The 14347-nt window shown below is 41.9% G+C and overlaps 1 protein-coding gene across 2 annotated transcripts in view; it reads right to left on the minus strand.

The window, feature by feature from the left end:
* The window catches only part of LOC123499812 (head-specific guanylate cyclase-like), a 68582-nt gene extending 60581 nt beyond the window's left edge, over positions 1–8001 (minus strand). The window contains exon 1 of one of the 2 annotated variants that reach the window (XM_045248304.1): positions 7952–8001. The gene's annotated coding sequence lies outside the window, so the exon portion shown is untranslated. The other variant, XM_045248303.1, reaches the window with a different exon arrangement.
* Positions 8002–14347: the final 6346 nt, after the last annotated feature.

Here is a 14347-nt window from a genome sequence, read left to right on the forward strand (position 1 = left end):
AGGAGTGTCAAGAAAACACCTTGGAAACGCTACTCATTAATGAACAGAAGAAAGACAGGCGGGCGACAGGGATCGAAAACCACATGTACTGAAAGAAACGCAATGAATAGAGGAGGAAACACAAGGCCACAGAAGGAAACTATAGTAAAGAGCAGCAGGGAACGAGGCGGATAAGAGACAGACAGAAAGACTCACAAATACATACTAACAGAAAGAACAGAATAAGAAAGACAGGAAGGGTAAGAAAAAAAACGCAGGGAACGAGACGCATAAGAACCAGACAGAAATAGAAAGACTCACAAAGACTGACAGAAAGAAAGAGACACACAAATAGAAAAGAGTAGGAGAGACGGGAAGGTGAAAAAAAATAGAGGAGAATGGAAGAAATTAGTGAAAAAGGAAGGAAATGCAGAGAAGACAGAAAGAACTACAACTAATCAATATAGGAAGTAATTGCAAAAGCGAAGTAAAAATAGACAGAGAAAAATAGAGAATAGAGAGAGAAAAATAGACATAAGGACAGATAAATATACATCGGAGACAAGGAGGAAAGGAGAAAAAATATAAAGACAGATGGAAAAGATATGACAATGGGAAAGTGAGATAAAAAAAAGATAGAAAGACCAGCAGTGTATCTGAGATGGGCGAGGCGTGTACGACGTGAAAGAGCCAGGCACTGAGGGGCGATAAGACTCTCTCTACCTCACTTCCTCACCCCCCAACACCATCACAAAGGCGGTGACAAGGCTGCAAGTTACATATGAGCGACGCTTTAAGGTGATGTGTTCTAGCTGCCCGCCCGTCGCTGAGAGCATACGTAGGGGCGCCGTCATCTCCACCGGGAAAAGAATATAGGAAAAAAAATAATAGGAAATAGAGAAGAAAATCCATATGGTCGTCATTCCCTATTCTCTGACCTTGCAACACATCATGTCAACGAGACGCCAACACACACACACACACACACACACACACACACACACACACACACACACACACACACGACCTGATGCCGCCACACACTGACTGCTTGCTGCCTTGACAGACGTGCATTCCTAATACATGAATGGTTGTGTGTATACCTACGTTATGCATACCGGTGAGTGAGAGAACAGTGGTCAGTTGTGAGTCTGCAATGGTTAGAGAAAAATATATGATCTCTCTCTCTCTCTCTCTCTCTCTCTCTCTCTCTCTCTCTCTCTCTGTGTACGCGTCAATCTATTTTTCACTGTAAAACTCTACGAAAACTTTATCACAACGTTGCATAGAACAAACATTACAGTATTCACTCTATTCCTGGAGAGGCGCGACACTTGGAGCGTGTTGGAACAGATTGAAACCATTCCAAACTGGTTGATAGCTTTTGCCTTTTCGCCAAGTTGCCTTACACAGGAAACGAGACTACATTCAATCTGTTGGCAGTAACACACACACACACACACACACACACACACACACACACACACACACACACACACACACACACACACACACACACACACACATTATTTATCCCTGCTAAATCTCTTATAAACATGCAAATTTCTACGAAGAACTATTTGACCAATGAATGAATAATCTATCTGTATCCACCTCATTATTAAACCTTCCAGTGCTATCGGGCATGTCAAGGCCAATAAAATATTTCATCCCAAGTTGAATAGGACACTACATTTTTTTTTTTTCATTACCTTCATTTCTTTACGCCTCATAACGAACCTAATACACAAACGAAGTCAAGAAACAGTATAATCTCTTCACCAATTGCGGTTTAATCCCCCATCAATAAATTCAATAAGAAACGAATAAAACAAGTACTACATTCTTATCACCACTCAAAGTTTCACCAGTAGTCAAGGTCACTCAATCACCGACACACTCATGGCACGGAAAAGACGATACTTGGGGTAGGAAACTTAATATCTTTAGTATCACGCCGCGTTTACATACTCATTCTGCTTACAATTTGGTGATTTATGCAGCTTCAGAAACTTATGTGGGGGGATTGAAATAGTGAAGACTGTGGCCATTAATCTTCTGGCCTCCGTAGACCCTTCCTAATGTCAAGAAAATCATCCAGTCACACCCAAAACTCAAGGTAAAAATGCGTCTCAGTATTGAAGGGGTTAAACAGCTTGAGAAACTTATGATGGGGTGATTGAAATACTGAAGACCCTGGCCTTTAATCTTCTGCCCTCCTTACTTGGTTGTTTAGTTATGGTAGACTGGTCTGTTAGTGTTCTGATGGGTGTGGTTAGTTAGTTAAAATTAGATAGGTTGATGAATATTCTTGAGGTCACAAATTAATAGAGAACAGTATAGAATTGTGATGAGTTAACCATTAATCCTCCAAGCCTCCATAGACCCTTCCTAATGGCATTAATAAACTCTTCTACTCACACCCAAAACTCAAGGTAAAAATGCGTGCCAGTACTGAAGGGGATAAAAAAATCATCTTATCACACCCAAAAATAAAGAAAAAAATGCATTCCAGTTCTGAAGGGGCTACAAAATCGTCTAATCACATCCAAAACTCAAGGTAATAATGCGTGGCAGTACTGAAGGGTTAATACGGCCACACTTTTTTTTTCTCAGCGTAAGTAGGTCAAGGAACGTTGAAAACAAGATCACAGTGCTCCCTTGGGCGGTCAGTAACTATTGAAGCATGCAAGGTTAAGAGAGGTGAAGGATTATACCTGTGTTTGTGTGTGTGTGTGTGTGTGTGTGTGTGTGTGTGTGTGTGTGTGTGTGTGTGTGTGTGTGTGTGTGTGTGTGTGTGTGTGTGTGTGTGCGCGCGCTTGTGAGTGTATACGTGCAGGTCTTCCCCGTAGCTAAATGCTTGCGATGATCAGCTTGTTTTGTTTTTCTACTTTCTTTGCCTCTCTCTCTCTCTCTCTCTCTCTCTCTCTCTCTCTCTCTCTCTCTCTCTCTCTCTCTCTCTCTCTCTCTCGTGATCTTTGTTTGTATTTCATTGTGTCTCCCTCCTTCACTTGTATCTCTCGGTTATGTAATCATTCTTCCCGAGAGAGAGAGAGAGAGAGAGAGAGAGAGAGAGAGAGAGAGAGAGAGAGAGAGAGAGAGAGAGAGAGAGAGAGAGAGAGAGAGAGAGAGAGAGAGAGTGAAATCAAGTTATATACCATAAATGTAATATGCTACATATAATATTGTTGATTATTCACCTCTCTTTCTCTCTCTCTCTCTCTCTCTCTCTCTCTCTCTCTGCTTGTGCGTGTTCTTGGGAGGGGGATGAGGGTGGGTGGGTGGGAGTTAGTGTGTTGTGTGGCTATACATAAGACATGAGACAGAGAGAGAGAGAGAGAGAGAGAGAGAGAGAGAGAGAGAGAGAGAGAGAGAGAGAGAGAGAGAGAGAGGGAAACGACAGACATCGTAACATTCTTGCTACTACTTTATTTTCTCTCTCTCTCTCTCTCTCTCTCTCTCTCTCTCTCTCTCTCTCTCTCATTCTTTGGTTTTCTTTGGTTTTCTTTCCGTACAGTCGGCGTGCGTTGCTCATCACACCATCACTTTTTAATTGGCACCGATAGAGAAAATACGAGCAAAGATTGAAGGATTGTAAGGAGAGATGCGAGTGAGGCCTTAGAGTATTTTCCTTCGTGCTCCTGGAAAGTACAATAAGCATCTCTAAGGCTTTCCGGAGATCTAATTCCATATACGAACGTTCTGGATTTTTCCATTCTTGTTTGGTAACGAATATTCATAATGTCTTTCTATGAAACTTTTACTAATGAATCTAATGATTTTCATTTTTGTTGTTAGTGATATAGCTTGTGATGTTTCATGATTCTATTAAAATGGTGAAAGCTGAGGTGGATATTCTTAGAAATGATCAATAGTCGAGAGCATTTTCTTTCCTTAAATAGAGTGTGGTGAACAATTCCAACGAAAAACAGAACCATTTTGACAAGACATTTTTAAATAACAAAATATACCAGATGTACACTACTTTAATCCCTTTAGCACTGAGATGCATTTCTACCTTGAGATTTGTGTGCTATTAAACTACTTTATTGACATTAGGAAGCGTCTATGGAGGTCAAAAGATTAATGGCCACAGTTTTTACTACTTTAATCCCCCACATAATTTTCTAAAGCTGTATAAAATCGCGAAATAGTAACTAGAATGAATATGGGACCGCATCATGTTACTGAAGGGGTTATCTCCATACATACTACACGTACACCTCCATAACCAAGTGACTAACAGGAAAATAGAATACAGTATAGAGCATTTCAACTAGAGTACTGTTTTCTTTTGCTTTTCTTATATTTACATTTTTTTTTCTATATTCTTTCCTGAGTATTCACTGAGGCAAAGGTCGTAACATACCATATAAACTTACAAATACATAACACAGCACGTCTTCTATGATAACGACACATATTTCCATCTCTTCTATTACCTGTGCCATCCATCAACACATTACCACACCCACCTCATCACCTCCACGCTTTTACCTTATCTAAGAACACCATTTCCATACCTTCTCCACGGTTTCTCACAGTCATTTGTTGTTCCTTACGGTCATTTTTGTTACGCATGGTTATTTAGTTCCTCAAGGTCATCTAGTTCCTCAAGGCCATTTTTGTTCCTCAAGGTCATTTGTTGTTCCTCACGGTCATTAGTCGCCGGCAGTCACTGATCTCTGTGGTTCTTTACTATGAGCATACCCTGCCACGTATATCATCTTCCATTCTTTCACGATTTCTCCTTCCTTTTTTCTTCTCCTCTTCCTTCTCCTCCTTAATTCTTCTTACCAATTTCAGAAGATATTTAAGAACACTATTTTAATTTCATCCCTCATCTCTGTGTTTCTTTACACTAAGCACACCCTGTTACTTATATCATCTTCCTTTTTCTAACGACTTCTCCTTTTTTATCCTCCTCCTTCTCCTTAATTCTTCTCCCATATTTTATAAGACACTTAAGAACACTATTTGAATTTCACACCCATATCTAAATTATTCTCTACACTAGGCACATCCTGTTACCTATACTACCTTCCTTATCTTTTTACGATTTCTCCTTCCATTTTCTCCTTATCATCCTTAATTCTTCTCCCATATTTTAAAAGACACTTAAGAACACTATTTAATTTCACCTCATATTTAAGTCATTCTCTGTACTAAGTACATCTTGTCACCTGTATTATTTTCCTCCATCTAAGAATGAACTGCTAATCAACTTTAAAATTACCTTCAATTAGTAAACAACGTCTCAAGGAGTTAATTAGCTTACCTGGTGATACGCCGGATTATCGGAGGCTCTTCACAGTCCAGGTGTGAAAGGATCTTTGCTAATGAGAGGGAGAGACAGGTGAGATGAAAGAGAGGGAAAGGATGCACAGGTACTGGGCAAGAGAGAGAGAGAGAGAGAGAGAGAGAGAGAGAGAGAGAGAGAGAGAGAGAGAGAGAGAGAGAGAGAGAGAGAGAGAGAGAGAGAGAGAGAGAGAGAGAGAGAGAGAGAGAGAGAGAGAGAGAGAGAGAGAGAGAGAGAACTCAATAAATAAAAAAGTGAAAAAAAGGAAGGGATTGAATACAGAAAGGCGATAAAGATATGCAAAAAAAAAAAAAGAGAGAAAACGAAGGAGAGGAAGAAAGGAAAGAATATACAAAAAAATACAAATACAAGAAAAGCAAAAGAAAAGCGAAGAAAAAGAGAAAAAGAAAAGAGAAAAGAGAGAGAAAAACAGAGATACAGTACGAATATAGGTCGCAGATAGAAGGAAAGAAAGGAAAGAAAGAGAATGAAGGCACAGGAACGAGGGAAGGGATAAATAAAAGACACAATCGAGTAGAGGAAGAAAAAAAAAGATGCAAAAACGAAGAGAGATAGAAAAAAGGAAGGACAGAGAGAGAGAGAGAGAGAGAGAGAGAGAGAGAGAGAGAGAGAGAGAGAGAGAGAGAGAGAGAGAGAAGGAGGGGAGTGAGGAGGAGTACGACTCACAAGAGGAAATCACTTTTTAAATACCACTTGAACCACCAGAGAGAGAGAGAGAGAGAGAGAGAGAGAGAGAGAGAGAGAGAGAGAGAGAGAGAGAGAGAGAGAGAGAGCAAAGTGTGAACTGAAGAATAAGTCAGAAGCCCACGAGTTAAAGTGGCAAGACTGAGAAGAGGTCACCACGCCACCACCGCCAGGTCAGGACACACGAAAAAAAAAAAAGTAGTAGTTTATTTCAAGGCACCAAGAGCAAGGTCGCATCGCATCGCATCGCATCGCATCGTATCACATCGCATAGCATCGCATCACTGGAATCCAAGATGAAGGTCAAGGAAGGTCGAAGGAAAGGATTATCAACGTGTAGACTGAACCATAGACCACCACAAACCACCATAGACCACAATCAACCACCACCACTCTCTCCTACACACGCACACACACATACACACACACACACACACATACACACGTGAAAATCCAGCGCACGCATGGCTTTTAAATGATTAGTGGCGACAAGAGACCCAACAGTATGAGGTACGAAGGTTACGCAAGCGGAGGTTCCACACATGACCAAGATACGTAAGGAGTGATGGTGCTGGTTAGTTAGTGATGTACTGTACGTATAGACAGAGGAAGGGTGCATGTGTGTAAGTAGTGCTTGGTAATGTATAAGTAGTAGGAGTAGAAGAGTGAGAAAAATAAGTATTTGAAGAAAAAAAAATATAAGCGAGAAGATAAGAAAAGAAAAAGTTGAAAGAAGGATTAAGAAGAACATAAATAACTACAAAAACTTATCAGGAGTAGGGAAAGGAACGGGAGGAGGGAAAAAAAGAATGAAAGTGTGGACAAAATCGAAGAAGATGAAGAAGGAAATTAAGAAGCAAAGTAAACAACCACAAGAACAAACCAGAAGTAGGAAATGGAAAAGGAGAAGAATAAAAGTGAGGACGAAATCGAAGAAGAAGAAGAACAACAACAACAAAAAACAAGAACAAGAACAAGAACAAGAACAAGAAGAGCAAGAAGAAGAAGAAAGACGAAGCGGCACCTGATCCCTCTCATTCGTTCTCCTCTTTCACGTGCACAAGATATTTATTCCGCAAAGTTAGAGGAGTTTCATTAATGTCGTTTTTACGTGAAGCAGCAGCCACGGGTAGGTCGGTCGGCGCTCCCAGTGTGTGTCCGGCGGGGAGTGTGAGGAAGTGTAGCAGTGAATTGAACACAAGTAGCAAAATGGAGGGATGAATATACGAAGAAGGCGGGTGTGGAGGTAGAAGAGGAAGAAGAGGAGGAGGAGGAGGAGGAGGAGGAAGAGGAGGAGGAGGAGGAGGAGGGAGGAGGAGGAGAAGGAAGAGGAGGAGGAGAAGGAAGAGGAGGAGGAGGAGGTGAAAAATAATAAAAATCATCAACATCACCCCTTTCTCTCTCTCTCTCTCTCTCTCTCTCTCTCTCTCTCTCTCTCTCACACACACACACACACACACACACACACACACACACACACACACACACACACACACACACACACACACACACACACACACACACACATACACACACGCACACACACACCCATACATATAGCAACACCACCAAACACTGTACTTCTTATGACGACACGAGCGTATATAAATAGTGACAAAAAAACAATTGAAACACACGTAAAAAAAAAGAGTCTGGTGCCTGCTATCACACGCTGCCAATGCTCGGCGGGCTGGGAACTTTTCAGCGCGGCGGTTCCTAAGAGTTGTGTTGCTTCGTGTCATTCTCTCATCGCGGACACATTTCCCGATAACCGTACCGAGATAGCGAGGAAATTAACCAGTTTTTAAAAAGCACTATAAGGCCTTGTAGTCGAGGAATGTGCGTCGCCTCTGTGGGCCACGGGAGGGCGTCGGGGAGGAAGCGAAGAGTCGGGAAAAGGGAAGGTTGAAAACTGGAAGCGACAGAGGTAGAGTCGCGAGGCGTTGCGTAGAAGCACGCAACACCCACCCGTCCTAGCGGCCCGGCTTCCCGAGCAATACTGAGGGACAGGGTTGCCACATAGTCCGAATTTCCTGTGAGTCTCCCGATATTCGCTATCTTTCTGATTCTCTTGTTTCTTTTTTCCCACACGTGCGAAATTGATTCCTCGTTCACTGCCACGTATATTGACAGTGCGAGAACAGCCAACATAGGAAAAATAGAACGAAGGCAAGCAAATCATGCATTATGACTTTACGTTCATTGATTAGGAAAATTAAGGATTGGCCAGTGACCCACAGATGGTTGACCTTCACCTCCTGTGTGGACCGAAATTGAGAGCCCAATGACACACACACACACACACACACACACACACACACACACACACACACACGACTATTCTGTGTAGACCAATCGAACCTTGACACTATAGTACTCAATCTCCCCCGGCTCTCCCCTATTCCCTTCTCCTTCCCGTCACTCCCTGTCATGTTCCTCTCTTGATCTAACGCTACACAAAACATGAAGAAGGAAAGAGACAAGATGCCCAAGAAACTTCATTCATTGCCAACTAACTGCAGTCACCGTAGTCTCTCTCTCTCTCTCTCTCTCTCTGTCTGACAACACCATCACCAATTCTTTTCCTCATAGTCAGTAAAAGAATAACAAAGATTGAATGCACTGGCTAAGCTACATGAGCCGCCACAACGGGGTCATGTGGCGCCACTGGGAGAAGCATGAGTAACGGGAATTAGTGCTCGTGTAGGCTGGAGTACTTGAGAGTGTCCGGCCAATAGGAGAAAGAGAGAAAACCTATTATTGTACCTTGGAATGTTTAGACTAAGCTCCGCGATGCTTATTGGATTCCCACGAGCCCCCAAAACTCTAAGCCTGCCTATGTGTGTGTGTGTGTGTGTGTGTGTGTGTGTGTGTGTGTGTGTGTGTGTGTGTGTGTGTGTGTGTGTGTGTGTGTGTCTGTATGTTATGCCTCAATTTATGTATGTATGTATGAGTGAATGCATACATACATGAATGTCTGCACTTTCTCCTCTCTCTCTCTCTCTCTCTCTCTCTCTCTCTCTCTCTCTGGCCCGTATTCTGAAACGCTTTGCTCTCTCACCATCACTGCTTTCCAAGGGCTCTAGTTGAAAATACACGAGTTTTTAAGAGTATTTTTACGCTTCTGGTGATACATTGGCAGTATTTCTAGTTTATTAAAAGGAGAAACTGTCATGAAAACCCGGCTACTTTTTTTCTGTGGCCTTGGAAGATTGTCGAAGTGAGAGGAGATTGCGTTTCTGAATACGGGCGACTCTCTCTCTCTCTCTCTCTCTCTCTCTCTCTCTCTTAATCTGTCTGTTTATCTATCTACCTATCTATCTATCTATTTATCTCTCTCTCTCTCTCTCTCTCTCTCTCTCTCTCTCTCTCTCTCTCTCTCTCTCTCCCCCAACAAAGACAAAAGCCACTTTGATATAACTTTGGTAATCTCCTCAACGTACATACATAACCCTGCTGACGAGATATAAATATAAAGATAAACATTATCCCGCCTTCATAAACCCTCCTTAAAACTTCTTTTTATATTTCCCTTCCTTCTTTTTCCCTTCTCTCACTCTCCAATAACTCAGCATTAGTCCGTTCCCTCCTGGCCGCACCCAAGAATCTCCTCCTCCTCCTCCTCCTCCTCCTCCTCCTCCTCCTTCTCTTCTTTTCTTCTTCTTCTTCTTTTTTTTTCTTCTTCTTCTTCTTCTTCTTCTTCTTCTTCTTCTTCTCCTTCTTCTTTTCTTCTCCTCCTCTTCTTCTTCTTCTTCTTCTTCTTCTTCTTCTTCTTCTTCTTCTTCTTCTTCTTCTTCTTCTTCTTCTACCTCTTCTTTTCTTCCTCATTCTTGTTCTTGTTCTTGTTCTTGTTCTTCTTCTACATCTTCTTCTTCTTCTTCTTCTTCTTCTTCTTCCTCCTCCCTCTCCTCCTCCTCCTCCTCCTCCTCCTCCTCCTCCTCCTCCTCCTCCTCCTCCTCCTCCTCCTCCTCCTCCTCTTCCTCTTCATCATTCTCCTTCTCCTCCTCCGCCTTCTTCTCCTCCTCCTCTTCCTCCTCCTCCACCTCCTCCTTCTCCTTGTCATCTCCGTTCTCTTACTTCTCCTCCTTTGTTTATTTTTTTTTCCAAGATTCCTATTCCTTTATTATGGTTTCTCTATTCTGTTTCTCCTCTTTTTACTCCCATCGTCTTCTTCTTCCTTCTCCTATTTCCTTCTTCTAAATTCCTTATACTTTTAAAATGCCTTAAATTTTTTGTCCTCATCCGCTCCCTTCCCCTTTTTCCTCCTCCTCTTCCTCCTCCTCTTCTTCTTCTTCTTCCTCTTCCATTTCGTCTTCTCACTTCTCATCAATCCCTCTTTCATTTTTTATACGATTTCTCTTTTCTTTTTCTCTTCCTTCTCTTCCTCCTCCTCTTCCTTAATTCTCCTTACTTATCTTTACAATTCCTTTTCTTTTCCATTTCCCCTTCCCGATTCTTCTTCTTTTTTTCCATTCTCCTTTTTTTTTTCTTTCCAAGCAATACTACAGATTTTACTCCAGCAGGTTGTTTCTCCTCCTCCTCCTCCTCCTCCTCCTTCTCTCTTGACCTTTGGCTCTTTCTCTTCCTCCTTTTCCACCTATACTTCCTCCTCCTCCATTTTCACTTCTATTAATTCTCCTGCGTGCCATATTTCCCTTCTTTTTTTTTCTATTGTCGACTTCTCCTGCAACCTCGTGAGCTTTCCACCAGCATTACTTTCCCTCTCCATCTTTCCTGTTTAGCCTTGAGGTCCACGTGTGATAATTTCTCGCTATACTCATTATAATTCCCCCTTCCTTTGTTCTCTTCACGTAATGTATTCCTCAACCTCGTCCTTCTAGCTGGTATGAATAATTATATCTTTCGTCTGTCTGTCTGTCTGTCTGTGTCTTGTCTGTGTAGTCACCTGCCTCTCTCTCTCTCTCTCTCTCTCTCTCTCTCTCTCTCTCTCTCTCTCTCTCTCTCTGATTTCCTGAAACGTTTATAAAATTCTAATGATAGTCTTTCTTTCTTTTCTAATCTCCTCCGGCTCCCGCTGCTCCCTTCTCTCAATCTCCTCCTCCTCCTTCTCCTCCTTCTTCCCCTCATCCTCTCCTCCTCCTCCTCCTCCTCCTCCTCCTCCTCCTCCTCCTCCTCCTCCTCTTCCTCCTCCTCCTCCTCCTCCTCCTCCTCATTTACTCTTGGGTTGACAAAAGAAGATTGAAAAAATCTTTCCTATAATGAAGATGAGATGAGCAGGCCAGTGATCAAAATCTCGACCTCTGAAGCTAAATGGAGGAAGGGAGGGAGGGAGGGAGGAAGGAAAGGAATAAGGGAAGGAGGTGAAGGCAAGGGATGGAGAGGGAAGGGTAAGGATAATGGGAGGGAGGGAGAGGAGTAAAGGAGGACGGAAACAAGAGGTTTAATATGTGATAGGGTGGATAGGGAGGTGGGAAGGGGGAGAGGAAAAGATTGGGTGATAAGAAAATAAGGAAGGGATTTCTGTTTCTGTGTGTGTGTGTGTGTGTGTGTGTGTGTGTGTGTGTGTGTGTGTGTGTGTGTGTGTGTGTGTGTGTGTGTGTGTGTGTGTGTGTGTGTGTGTGTGTGTGTGTGTGTGTGTGTGTGTGTGTCAAGAGAACCAATTAAGAAAAGCGAAGAAAATAATCAAGAGAAAACTTAAGAAGCCCAAAAAAAGTAAAAGAAAAAAGTGGCTAACGAAAATATATATGAATTACTAAACAAGGAAAAATAGAGAAAACATTAAGACTTTTATGAAGAAATAGATGCAACGCAATAACTAATAATAAAAAGGTGAGGAAAAAAAAAGTTTAAAAAAATACGTAAAAATGAAAAAAAAATTAAAAACAAGGAAACAATATTATGGAAGGGAAGATATGAGAAAAATAGAAATAAATAAATATATATATAAAAAAAAAACTAGCAAATATCAAACACTTTATAAAAAAAAAAACACAAAAACGAAGAGATCATAACGAAGGTAATGAAAAGAAAACTTACAGAACTGACACGATTAATTAAAACAAAACACTAAAAATAAAGAAACGTTCAATAAGAGAAAATATATCATGTAGAAAATTAAATGGAGACAACATGAACAAAAAGAATCAAACAAGAATACAACAAACAAAAACAAACACCAGAGAGAGAGAGAGAGAGAGAGAGAGAGAGAGAGAGAGAGAGAGAGAGAGAGAGAGAGAGAGAGAGAGAGAGAGAGAGAGAGAGAGAGAGACAGACAGACAGACAGACAGACAGACAGACAGACAGACAGACAGATAGAGAGATAGAGAGACAGTAAAAGAGAAAGAGAGATAGAAACAGAAACATAAAGAAACAGAAGGACACATAAAACAGACAAGAAAAACACTCAAAACAAACACAGGAAAAAGAAGCAAAGATATAAAAAAACAGAAAGAAAACGGAAAAGAGAGACAAAAACCTAGAGACAAGAATAAGAACCGTAAAAGGTAAAAGACAGGTCAAGTCGGGTCAAGTCGGGTTAAGTCGGGTCACGGGTCACGGGTCAGGCCGGCTCGGGTTGGCTCGGGTCGACTCGGGGCTTGTCGGGTGATGGATAGGCTGGAAGGGGCGATGATGAGGGCTGGAAACGCTTTCTTCCAATGAGGCGGCCGCGCTGGATGGGTGGGTCGGTGGGTAGGTGGGAGGGTGGGCGTGGGGGGGTTGGATTGGGCTACATTCTACCAGGGCGGGGTGGGTCCTCAAATAGCTCGTATCGGAAAAGAGGGTGAAAGTACTCAACACTATTTTCGCTTCCAAACTCTTCCCCTTCTGTCTGTCTGTCTGTCTGTCTGTCTGTCTCTCTGTCTCTCTCTCTCTCTCTCTCTCTCTCTCTCTCTCTCTCTCTCTATCTATCTATCTATCTATCTATCGCTCTTATATTCATACTATTTATTTGTGGGGTTTTGACGGGAGTTTAAGGGCTAAAGGGGATACTTTTTGTGGTACCTCCTATTTCAAAGCCCACCCGCTAGGAAATCGTTGCCCCGAGTGAGGAAGCCCAACCTACACTCGGACCGTGGACAGGATTCGAAAAGGTGCGCTTGGGGACACCACTCGGACCCCAAAGCATGCATGGTTACACTTTACCACGGCGGCACTCTCTCTCTCTCTCTCTCTCTCTCTCTCTCTCTCTCTCTCTCTCTCTCTCTCTCTCTCTCTCTATCTATCTATCTATCTATCTCACACGTTTTCTTTTTTTAAACCTTTCATTTTCATTCATATTTCTTTTCATTTTTACCTTAATTTCGTTTGTGTTTTTTCGACATGTTTCATTAGCATGTTGCATATATTTTTTTTTCACTCACTAGCGTCAATGCTTACTATTTTTTTTCTCAAAGCATCGTTTCATATTTCTCTCATTTGCGTTATTTCAAACCATTTATTGCAAGTAATTTCATCTTTTTTTTTTTTGTTGGAGGTAACATATCCAATCACTCTAATATTTGTTACTGCACTGATTCTCTCTCTCTCTCTCTCTCTCTCTCTCTCTCTCTCTCTCTCTCTCTCGTGGGGCTTTTCCACCCTTACTCTCAAACCGAAAAGACTTGTTCGCAACCACTTGGATTACAGCCAGGCAGGGAAGGAACAACGGATTCCTGTCATCTCCTCTTCCTCCTCCTCCTCCTCCTCCTCCTCCTCCTCCTCCTCCTCCTCCTCCTCCTCCTCCTCCTCCTCCTCCTCCTCCTCTGCCTCCTCTTCCTCCAACTCTTCTTCCTCTTTTTTCTCCACATCCTCGTCCCTCTGTGTTCTCTCTTTACCTTCCCTCTTGCTTTCTCCACAAACCTTGATCGTTGCTTGCTTTTTACCTTCCTCCCTTTAATCTCTCTCTCTCTCTCTCTCTCTCTCTCTCTCTCTCTCTCTCTCTCTCTGGATCATTACACGTGATTCATCTTTTTCAGACCGCTTGCCTCACAGATTACTTTGATCTTTTCACTATATTCATTTTACATTTCGATAAAACTATTTTACTTACCTGTTTCATGGGGGGAATAATAGTAGTAGTGGTAGTGGTAGTGGTGGTAGTAGTAGTAGTAGTAGTAGTAGTAGTAGTAGTAGTAGTAACGCAACTCATTGAAAGATTTAAGATACACAAACAGTAAAGACTTTCCATAAACAAATAACAAACAAGAATGATTAAAAAAGAACACAAAACACAGGAGAATAACACAAAAAATCCCATGAAATCCCTAGAAACACGTGAAGGAAGAATTTAAACTGCCAGAGAGAGAAAGAGAGAGAGAGAAAGAAAGAGAGAGACGGAGACAGAGACAGAGACAGAGAGAGACAGAGAGAATTATATACACACTGTTCTGGATTGTCACTAAGAGGTGGGATGAGGCTGAGCAA

This window comes from Portunus trituberculatus, chromosome 50, assembly GCF_017591435.1.
Source record: "Portunus trituberculatus isolate SZX2019 chromosome 50, ASM1759143v1, whole genome shotgun sequence".
Taxonomy (NCBI): Eukaryota; Metazoa; Arthropoda; class Malacostraca; order Decapoda; family Portunidae; genus Portunus; species Portunus trituberculatus.